Source organism: Pithys albifrons, chromosome 14 (genome assembly GCF_047495875.1).
Source record: "Pithys albifrons albifrons isolate INPA30051 chromosome 14, PitAlb_v1, whole genome shotgun sequence".
NCBI lineage: Eukaryota > Metazoa > Chordata > Aves > Passeriformes > Thamnophilidae > Pithys > Pithys albifrons.
Genome location: NC_092471.1, coordinates 3,229,030 through 3,240,000, shown reverse-complemented (window position 1 = coordinate 3,240,000; position 10,971 = coordinate 3,229,030).

Sequence of the window (10,971 nt, the reverse complement as noted above, 5' to 3'; positions counted from 1 at the left end):
AGAATATGAATCTACTAAAATAAAGTTCTTGAGGTGTCTGGAAATACAAATTGCCACTCACTAAAAGGTCTTATAGTACTCACAAGAGTTTATTTTGGGAGCTGGATGGTATAACTAACAGGAAACACTGAATGATGGGAGATAAAAATCCCAACCTCTTCCTGAAATAGTTCATGGGGAAAATTATTCATGCCTGCCTTGAAAATATAACCCAAGAGTGGTAATGTTTCAGACCTCATTAGCTTCTGTGATGCTCTGAGAATGACTGTGGATAAAATGTTATGTACAAAAAAATGGCTTTCACTTCTTTTTTCATTCTCCTCCTAAACTGTCAAGTCATGACCTGGATGTTAAGAGTATGTTAAATATATGAATGTTTTTCCTAGCCTAGAAAGCAATCTGAGTGCTTGGATCTAAATGCTGAACTGTCAGACCAGACCTATAAGGGTCCAAAAAATCACCTTCTCCACCCTCTGCCTCCAGAAACAGCATTTTCTGATAAAACTCCATTCAGCTGAAATCTCTCCAACCTTTAAGGGGTTGTTTCTTGCTCCTTGTCTCTTTGACAGCACTGGGGGTGAAAGCTGCTGCTCTGACCTGCCTGCAACGAGTTTGCCATCCCAGCAGAGGCTCAGAAGGGGAGCAGATGTGACTCCAGGCAACGTGCACTGTGGAGGACACTCCTCTGCAGGCTTGGAGAAGGTCAGCAGAGACAGAATGCTGTGGGTCTGCTGCAAATATATATCTGCAGTGCATAAAACCCCCATTTGATAAGGTGCCTTTTTATTCTGTCGTGTGTTCTATGCAGTTCAGGGAAAGAAAGAGGGAGAGAGATGGCATTTTACATCTGTTGGCCAGATGGGCAAATTAAGGGTGATATTTCTGTGTGTGCTCACTGAACAGAGTGCAACTGCCTTTGTTCCCTCTTTAAATGGACTTTTCAGTACAGATAATGCCAAGAAATGTTCATGGGTTTTGCCTAAAATACAACTTTTTGTTTTTTTTGCTCACCTTATAGTTTCTCAAACTTTTCTCCTTGTAGGAACATGTAAAAAGAGACAAGGGTAATACAGATTATTTAGTGGGATATTGTAGCAATAAGTACTCAGAACAGCCATGTTTATTTGGAAATAAGTTTTCCTGAAGCCTCCTCTGGATTTCTTACCTTTTTCTTGACACAAAAGCACACAACAGACTGAGATTTGAGGTTCTGTTAGAAGGGAAGTAGCATTTTAATTGCTACTCTTTTAGCAAGTCTATGGTGAAATCCCATTATTAAAAAAAATTAAAAAAGAAGTATGAATTAATAGACTAACATAATACATGTATTTCAAATGAATGGTGAAAATCCTACAAATCTCTCAGACTTTTTTTTTTTGTTTGATCTGGTTAAAGCAGAATTCATACTCAGCAATAATCACACAAGATAAAGGTGTCAAACAACTATAATTACATTGCAGTTCATGCTTAATAACTAAATATAAGTATTGCAGTTTATTTCTACCATAATTTATTTTTATCTTAACAATATGGAAAACTTTGAGTGCATGAAACTTCCAGTTTTCAAACTTAGTGGTATTTACTCCTGTAGGAGAACAGCAGGATAAAATCAATCACTTGTCTTTGAGCCTTAAATTTCAAACATGAAAAGCTCTCTTTGCCCCCCAAAAAACGAGGGGGATTTAACACCCTGATGCAATTCCTGGTACCTAATCCTGGTTATTTCTTCCAGAATATTTCAGATGATGAATTGTATTTAAACCATACCTTCAGCAGTCACTTTTTATAAGATCACATTCACTTTAAAAGCCAAAAATTGACACTTTAGTATCAAGGCAGCTCACAAAGAGACTTTTATTGGTTAGTTTTCTTATTGTTATTAGTTTCTCACTGGTATTTTGGTGACTAAATTAAACCCCACAATAATCTTGATAAGGTTTTCCATCCCAGAGTTCTACAAACAATGCTGAAGTCAGATGGAACACTGTGGGATGAGCTGATTGGGACTGCCCATTGATAACCTGTGTAATACCTGCACTGGAAGGAGTGAGTGGAAGAATTAACAGTTCTGCCAATTAATCTCTTTAGCACAGCTGATGAAACAAAGTAAAATATTTATGAGAGATAAAGTAGATTTCCAGTTTCAGTGTTTACCTTCGTGTTTGCTCAAATAAACGCCTGTTCCCTGAAGACACAGTGACATTTCTGACTAAACTGAAGGTATTGATCTTGGAATTAAAGTTTAAATCATGTCCAAATATTTTAAGATAGACTGGAAAGTCAATATTAAGAACAATTTAAGTCTGATAAGTAGCTTACAAACATGGTTGTTTTTAATAAATCATTGAATACTAACAGCTAGATTTTGGTAATACTTTTTTCATTTAGGTGAAGATCTCTTTTGGTTGACTTCCTTAATGACTATTAATTTCATCCATTTAAACAGAAACGTAGATCAGAAATCATAAAAATAAGCCTATTTTTACTTGCAAGGCTACACATTGTGATCATATCTGATGTGAGTCCATACCATGCAAGGGAAAAAATAACTATTTATACAATGCAATATGTTTCTTTTTCCTGGTTTAGATTCTACATGATTTAATTTGAAGTTCTGTTCCAGCAATACCAGAGATACAAGGAATAAGAAAAGTTAATACCTTTTTCTCTGAGCTTCTGAATTGTCATATTCTGTTTGTCACTAGAATATTTAAAAGCCCTAAATCCCGAGTTTTATACCCCACAGCAACGAAGTTTCCACTGATAATGTGCAGTTGTATTGCTCTAATGCAAATATTCTGTCCAGGTATGTATTGGTTTGGTTCCACATGAGATTCCAGGACACTCAAATGATGCAAAATCAACATGACATGTATTGAATGGATTGGAAAGGAGTCAAAGTGAGAAGGAACTGCTGCACAGGTTTGCTTTGGAGGTCTGAGGGGAACTGTGTCTTCTGTTCTACCCCCATGGAGATTTCTGGGTACACAGCTTGGGAAATGGGAAAGGTTTCATTATGAATGGGTGTGATCTCAGAGAGCTGGATTAAAGGAGAATGCAAATTGGTTTATCCCAGACACACTTTTAAGGAGCAACTTTCTGTCTGAGTATGTCTCGTGCTAATCAAATCCCATATTCCTTCCTTAGGGCTGTTTTGTTTGTCCCTTTGTTCAGTCCCAGCTTTTCACCATCTCTTCCACCCCAGGTCTCTCCACAGACTCTCTGACACTCAGGTATGACCTTTCAGTAAATCCTGCCAGCAAAATCTCCATTTCTTCCCAGCTGCCTGGCACAGGGGAACAGCTTCACACAGAGAACAAACTCAGGCAAACTTCAACTCACAACCAAACCCAGTGCCCAAACTAACAAACTCCAGGGGCAACCCTGATGGTGGGGTGGGGGTGCCCCTGCCAGGCTGGCACAGACTAAATAGCAGCTTCCAGGCAAAGGACTTTAGCTCTTTAGTATTTTAGATGGATTTGAGTAAAGATCCTGCAAGACTGGCAGTGTTCCTCTGTGTCTCAGTGATCCAAAACCCACCAAAGAGACTTCTGACTTGGAAAGCAACCTTTGGGAAAAACTGGGTGTGTTGCTCAATCCCCACACTCAGGGCAGGCTCAGGACTGGTGGACCTTGGACCAGATAATTATAAATCATTTCAGATAATGTACAGATACAATAGATTACAGCAGCTGCTGATAGGAGATGAATAATTGTATACAAAATTATCTCACTTAGGGAGTGTTTGGGTGGAAATTTTAGAGAAAACCACAGGTATTTGGGTATGAAAGAATTCTCTTAGACACAGACAGGGCCAAGGCTCTCCATGTTGTTGACTCTAGAGAAAAAAAACAGAACAGCTGCAAGGAGAGGAGTCAGCAGTTTCTTCTGTTATAATTTGTCCCCTTCCATGCTGTGCTGTTGCAATTCAAGTCCTTCCACAAGGAAGAAAATTGAAAGTTAGATTTGTTGTGAAGGGGTTTGGATGTGTTCTGGTAAATGCCTGTGATTGGCAGTGGAAATAGGGCAGCCAAAGGTTCTCATAACTCCAGCTTGAGTTTTGGGCTGGAGAGAGATGGAATCAGACCTTTGGAGGCAGGAGTAAGTATCTGCCTCTCTCCAAGCCTTATTAACTCTGAGCAGGCACTTATAATATTGTCTCTGTGCCTACATGTAGGTTTTTGTCAAAATAGGGCACAGAGCCCCCAGAGAGAAGCATCTTTGTGCAGAGAGCTGAGAGTTTACAAAGGAGCTCTCAGTGAAATCCATCCAAGTTTAACCCAAGCTAAGAGGAACATTAACACTGTAATTATATGGAGTCAGTTAAAAAATACCTAATTTCACAATAGTTCCAGACCAGCAAAACCAAGCATTGCCCCTAAAGCAACAAGGGAATTAATTGGAAGAGTTCTCAGTAATTTGCTTATCACTCTATGAGTTCAGGTAGCTGGACTCAGTTCAAGTTAATTCACTCATGGCTGTGGGAAAAATGCCTGTTTCTTACTCTTTCCCTATAGCTTTTGTGTGAAATGGGTTTGGTTTTTTTCTTTCTTTCCACCTTATTAAAAGGCTTTCATCTCCTAAAATCAATGAAGCTGGGAATTGTTTGGCTTAACTCAGGGGGGTTTATAAGTTTTGCACACAGTCCTTTGTATGTTTTCTTCTTAAAATTCCTTTCATTTGCTTAGATCGGATAATATTTTAGTATGGAATATTTTTTAACTGTTAATCAGACAGATATATCTGCACACTTGTACAAAGAGCCCTCTGCACGAAACTAAACAGGGGAACTGTGCAAAAAAGTCTTCTCTTTCCCCTTCTGCCCACTGAAATCTGCTTTTCCACCTTCTCAGAGCTCTCACTGCTACAGTGACCAGGATGGAGGATGAATTCAGTGCAGGGCCAATATAGTCAGGTGGACTGGAGAGCTGATTGCTTAAGAGCCACTTGTCTTCATTCATGGCAAAGACTAATTAGCACCTCCTACTCCTTGTAGCCACTGATTTTATAGGACTTATAGAACCTTTCATCTTTGAGATGTCTTCTTTTCCACCTTCTGATTTGTTTGATATTGGCAAATAACTTCAAATTATTTCAAGGGTGGATCTGATAAATGTGATAAATGCACTTCTCTTGTTTTCTTAGAAAGATAACATAAAAAAACATTAAACAAATACAACAAGAAGCACTTCTTTTTCTTTTCCCCCAATATAATGTATGCTGGGTTATGATTCTGGCAATTCAAATAACAATTGAATTAACATATTGAGTAGAATGTCCAAGAAAAAAAATAAAAGGAATAAGAAAGTAGAGACCAGAGACTTTGCTGAGCAAAAAAAGAGAAGAGGTGTTTATAACATTTTAGCAAATGAAGACAGGAAAGCAGTCCATGCAGAAGACAGTAATTAAAACAGTTCTTCATTAAATTAGAACAGTTCTTCATTAGAAGATCTAATAAATATTTAGAGAAAGCTGGAGAAGATCTTGTGTTTGAACAATCTCAAAATGAAAATAAACACCAGGGCAGGGTGGTTGAATGAAAAGGAAGGGAATTGGGCCACCAAGTCAGTGGGGGAAGGACAAAATAGGTAACAGAAGGAGGATCAGTAATGGTTCAGAAAGGAGAAAAATAAAAGTGGATAATCAGTGTAAAAAGTTTGGAAAAGCCTGTATATTGCAGGCAGCTTTTTTTCTCTTTATGTTTATTTTGTTATCTTTTTAGATGTGTGTGTACAGTGCTTGAAACTCATACATCAAGACACTTTGTTTTCCCAGAGCCTCGGGATGTCCTCTTTAATTCTGGTTAGTTGTTATTAACACTGACACCATTGTCATGCTAATTGAAAAGTCACATTTTAAGCCTGAGTACTTAAAGAACCTTTGGCACTTTTTTATGTAATTCTTCTCTGGCAATTTGCTTGAGAAAATCAACAGTGTTCAAATATCCTCATGTTAAAGATGATTAGAGCAAAATAAGTTGCTGTTATATTTTGCTTTGAGCTCTGTTGTTTCTGGGGAGCTTTGCTGTGACTTTGCACAGAAAGCTGCTCTTTAGGTATAAAGTACACAAGTAAATATTAAGGAGAAACTGTAATTTAAACAAGAGGTAACTAAGGCAAGGGCAGTGGTGACTTTGTACAGAGGGAAAACACTGATGTCTTCACTGGGATGTGCTGTTAGGTATTAGTTAATCACTGCAGGGGAAAGGAGTGTGTGTCATTAGCATCAAAGACAAAGCCGTGGTGTCCTTATTTACCCTCTCCAGACCCTACCTGTGCTGGTTCTTTAAGACTCTGAACTATTGAAGGTGCAGAGTGTCTTGGGTTGAGCTGGCAAAATGCCAACTGCCCAACACAGAGTCAGTCTCTTTCCCCCACATACTGAGAAAAGGGAGAAGGGAAAAAAAACCCCTCAAACTAGGTTTAACTTAAACTATATATTTATACAGAAAAGAGAAAATTAAAAGAAAACTAAAATATAACACACACTTTACACAAGTTAGATATAACAAAAATTTTCTACCTCCCACAGAAAACAGATCCCGTCACTTTAGATCCATAAGCACCCCAAAGGACTCCAAGCAAAAACCAGAAAGTATAACAACAAAATGTTTCCACTTCCCTGAACTAAACCAAAATATGATGTAGCAGTGGCAGGAGCAAGGCCCAGGAGAGCAGGGCAGCAGCAGCACGTCCTGCCTCCACTGCAGACATGATGGAACTGAGAAACTCCTCCTACCTATCTCAGGTTTGCATCATCTGGTACGAAATATTTCTTTGGTTGCTTAAGTCAGGTGATACCTGTCTCTTCTAATCTACCTGGATTCTCTGAGCCTGCTAATTTGAGGCCACACAGAGGAGCTGCCATGTGTTAATTCACAAAGCACAGCCAAAATGGAAAAAATAGACTGGAAATAATAGAACTGGATTTTTGCAGCTCAGAGCCTGAACTTATAGACCCAAACAGCTTTACCTGGTGCCACACCCAGGATTCTGCATCAAGAACATTGAGGAGGTTTGGAGACATCTGAGTGTCTTCTTGCACTGTTGTGGTCCATACATGTGCCACTGGATTTATTACCAGGTAATACTGTCCAAATGGAGAAAAAGAAAGCAAAGAGGCAGCAGAGCTGTGCTGCAAACCACACCTGTGAGCACAGCACACGAAATGATGTCCTTAAGAGTGGCACAGAGGTTGTCAGCCAATAATTCCTTTTATGATTCCTGAGTGCAGCACCCTGAACTCCTTGAAACCTTTACCATCCAGCCTTACAGTCTGTTCCATTGTCAAACAGGTATGTATCCAACCCTAATGGAAACACATCTTTCCCAATTTATTGCCTTTCATCGCTGCTACTCTGCCACAGCCTTTCAAATGCCACAGATCTGACAGGCTACAGCTCTTTCATTCCTCTGTGCTTGAGAACGTAGGGGGCCTTTACCTTTTTATTTCTCATAAATGTTATATTTGCTTCTATTTTCATTCTGTTGTAAGCTGGATTTTACAGTGAATATAAAAGCCAGCATGGAGTTCCATGAACGCCACCAGCTTGTGGCTCTTTTAGTTTCCAGAATGTGTGGTTATTGCAAATGGGGATGTTCTAGGACCTCATTAATGCAACCTCTTTTTATTCACCTTACTAAACCCCTCAACATACGAGATTTGCATGCAGAGATTTTGATGGAGTGGATATTTGAGTCTTTTCCTTTATGCCATTTTTGCATTCAAACAAGACAAGGCCCTGAAAGAAGAACTCATGTGTGAAGCCCAGAATGGTTAATGAGAGCAAGGAGCAAGCACGAGGTACCAGTGAGCAGAATAAGTGGATTTCTGTCAGAGGTTTTATAAGCACTGAGTTTCTGGGAGCAACCAGTGAGTCTTATTGCAGTGGAGCTGATATACTGTCAGTTGTCATTATTCATAAAGAGAGTTATAAATTACTTGGCTGAAGTGCAGATTCTGTATTGCTGAAGTCAATGGGAGCACATGTCAATTCCTTAACATACCACAGCACACAGTTCTGGATTCACAGTGCAGAAAAGTTAATTTTTCTCCTGTTATTTTTGGAGAAGGACTGTGTGTACCCTATATGTCATTTAAAGATTTTACATCTTTAATTTGTCATCCTCTAGTGCAGAGATAGGGTCAAAGAGGACGTTTTCCTTACTCTTTCTGCTGGTGTTCTTCCAGGCACTGTGGAACACAGCAGAATTTCATAGTTTGTATTAATTATGAGTCCAGTTAGGCTGCTATTACCACTATGACATTCAAACAATATTTAAAATTATTATATCAATATTATTTATAAGGTCAGACATGTCACAGTTATATTTTTATTAGAATTAAAGACATCACTGCTGTAGGGTAATAAGCTTTCAGATTGCTTATTGTCATTTAAGGGCATATATAATTGTGGTCTATGGTACTTACACTGGAAATATTATCTTCATGTTAGGATTAGAAAAATGCTTTTTCTGATTAACATAAATATTTCCAGATCTATCACTAGATCACCATTAGCTGGAGGTGTTTGGTTGCCTTGTAAGATATCTATTGCACAGCTCTCTGTGTATCGATTCCAAGAGCTGCACTTTTAGAACATCTTTTACTCCACATTCTTCTGACATACAATTATGGTAAATAATTTTTGCAAGCTCAGAGACACAGACTGTGTTCGTGACAAAGGTGAGACTCTTGGATTCCTTTCCCTCCCTTCCAAGAGCTGCTCATTCTTCTACAACCTTATTTAGATACCAATTTTGCTCCTGAAGGAGCTCCATGTGATTGCCTTGTTTCACCCAGTAATGGGAGGGGTCTGATGGAAGAGCTGATTATTCACCACATATAAATCAGTTTTGAAGTTCTGGCTGTAGTTTTGGGCTGCCCAAATAAACATACTGTGCAAGAGAGCAAATATTAATGGGTTGACATAGTAAGGTATGATATGTGCAGGTTTCCACCAGGGGAAGGCAGAGATCCAGCCCAACATCTCACCTGAGAGCATAATTGTCTTTTCAAATCTATTACAGCTGGGAAAACACACTTGGGTAGAGAATTAAAACAGAAGAAACAGCTATTTTTAAGTGAGGGCTGTCATTTTCAGTGTTTCTATTTGTCATGGATAAAGCTGTAAGCACTTCTGTCATGAGGAACAAGCAGCCCCTTTTCACCTTTTTCTTGGCAAATCTGCAACTTTTATGGTTCCTGGTCTCATTTACTTATACTGATGATGTTTATACAAAGAATAGTAAAAATCTTATTATTATTGTAAAGTGGGTGCATAATCTATCCCTTCAATTTTATCAACAAAATTAACTCAAGATGTGTTTGCACCAACACTTTAAACAACTGTGTGGCTGCAAATACACAAATTTGCCACTCTTTACTGGAAACCAGTCCAAATTCCATGGTTCCAGCTTAGGATTTCAGGGGTAATAGTTAGAAATGCATTGTAAGTTATTTATAAAGAGTTGAAAAGCAACTGAAAACAAAATTCAGTGACTTCTCAGAGGAGAGCTGGGCTTTAGAGGCCCCTGCTTCCCCCTGGAATGGGATCACTGATAAATAGAGGGGTGGCTCTCCTGATTGCACCCCAAGGGTGAGCTCATGATGACACTGGGGTCACCCAGGGCACAGAGGAATTGGCCTTTCCCTTTAATATCCAGCTGAGAAGAATTTCTGGGGTTGAGACTAAGACTGATGCAGCACTAAAGAAAACAGGATCTGCAAACCCAACAGCCTTGGATTCACTAATGCTGTCACATGGGCTGTGCAATCAATTGGACCTATTACTTTGTTTATTTGCTTTTCTTTTTAACTTTTGCTACATATTTTCCAATTTCAATTCATTTAGTGAGCTGTCATTAGAGTAGTTTAATCTTAATCTCCTGGGTTTGTTCCCATCATGGGAATATGTTGCTTTTCAGTGGGGTTGCTGGTTTACAAGCATTAAGCAAGAAGTTGTTACTCTACTAATAGTTCTCAAATGAAAAAAAAAAAAAAACAAACAAAAAAACAAACCATGCTGAATTACTTCTCAACAGTGGGTTGCTTTTCTACATCTTCTAATTTAATGTTTGAGCAAAGTTGCAATCAGAAAATGGAATTACTATCCAGAACTGAGAAAGATATAAAATCAATACTTGTAACAGTTATTGCTAACCATGTAGTGCTTATAGATTTAAATATAGAAACAGTTTATTCTGTGGTATTTACCAGTGTCAGAGCCAAGAGACTTCCACAAGCAGGAAAACAGTGGGTGACTGACAATAAAACCACAGATACCTGATGCTTTGTAATATTGTTGATGTGGTTGAAGAAGGAATTTAATTGTAAAATACAGAAATAAAAAAATAGCTCCAAATGAAAATACAAAGCTCCATCTCATGTTGCTGTGCTTGGTTCCCTAACAGAGCTTTGACCCAAAAACACACTGAATCCATTCAGTGCAGTTCAAGGCACACCATTGTTGCTGAAACTTTGATAGAGCTTTATGAAATAATAACAGGAAGCCCATTTCCTGAGCAGAGCAGAGGCTCAGTTTGAAACATCTGTAAATCCAAATGCATTTGGCTAAAAATGGCTTTGCTTGATTTTTGAAAGCATAAGGTTAAAAAGCAGCTACTGCATCCTGCATTGCATAAAAATGCAAATACAATGTGCTGAATACAGTAGGTAAAACCCTGGCAGGGCTTTCACTGACTTCATCAGTTTTGATGCTGAGAATTTTGTTAGTGGCTCTAATCAGATGATTCACATTATTGCTCTCTGTAGCAATAACACAGAGTGCAGGAGATAACCAAATCTGGCAGAGATGCAAGTTATATTTACTGGTGGTATGTCTCTGCTTTTAGCACTTTGCTGTAATGGCTTGATCATTAGGTCATAATGATTTGAATTAAAAAAAATCCCCGTAAACAGCTTTGTGTGCAGCTTTCAATACAATTTAAGTGACAGTGCCAAACTCTTGGG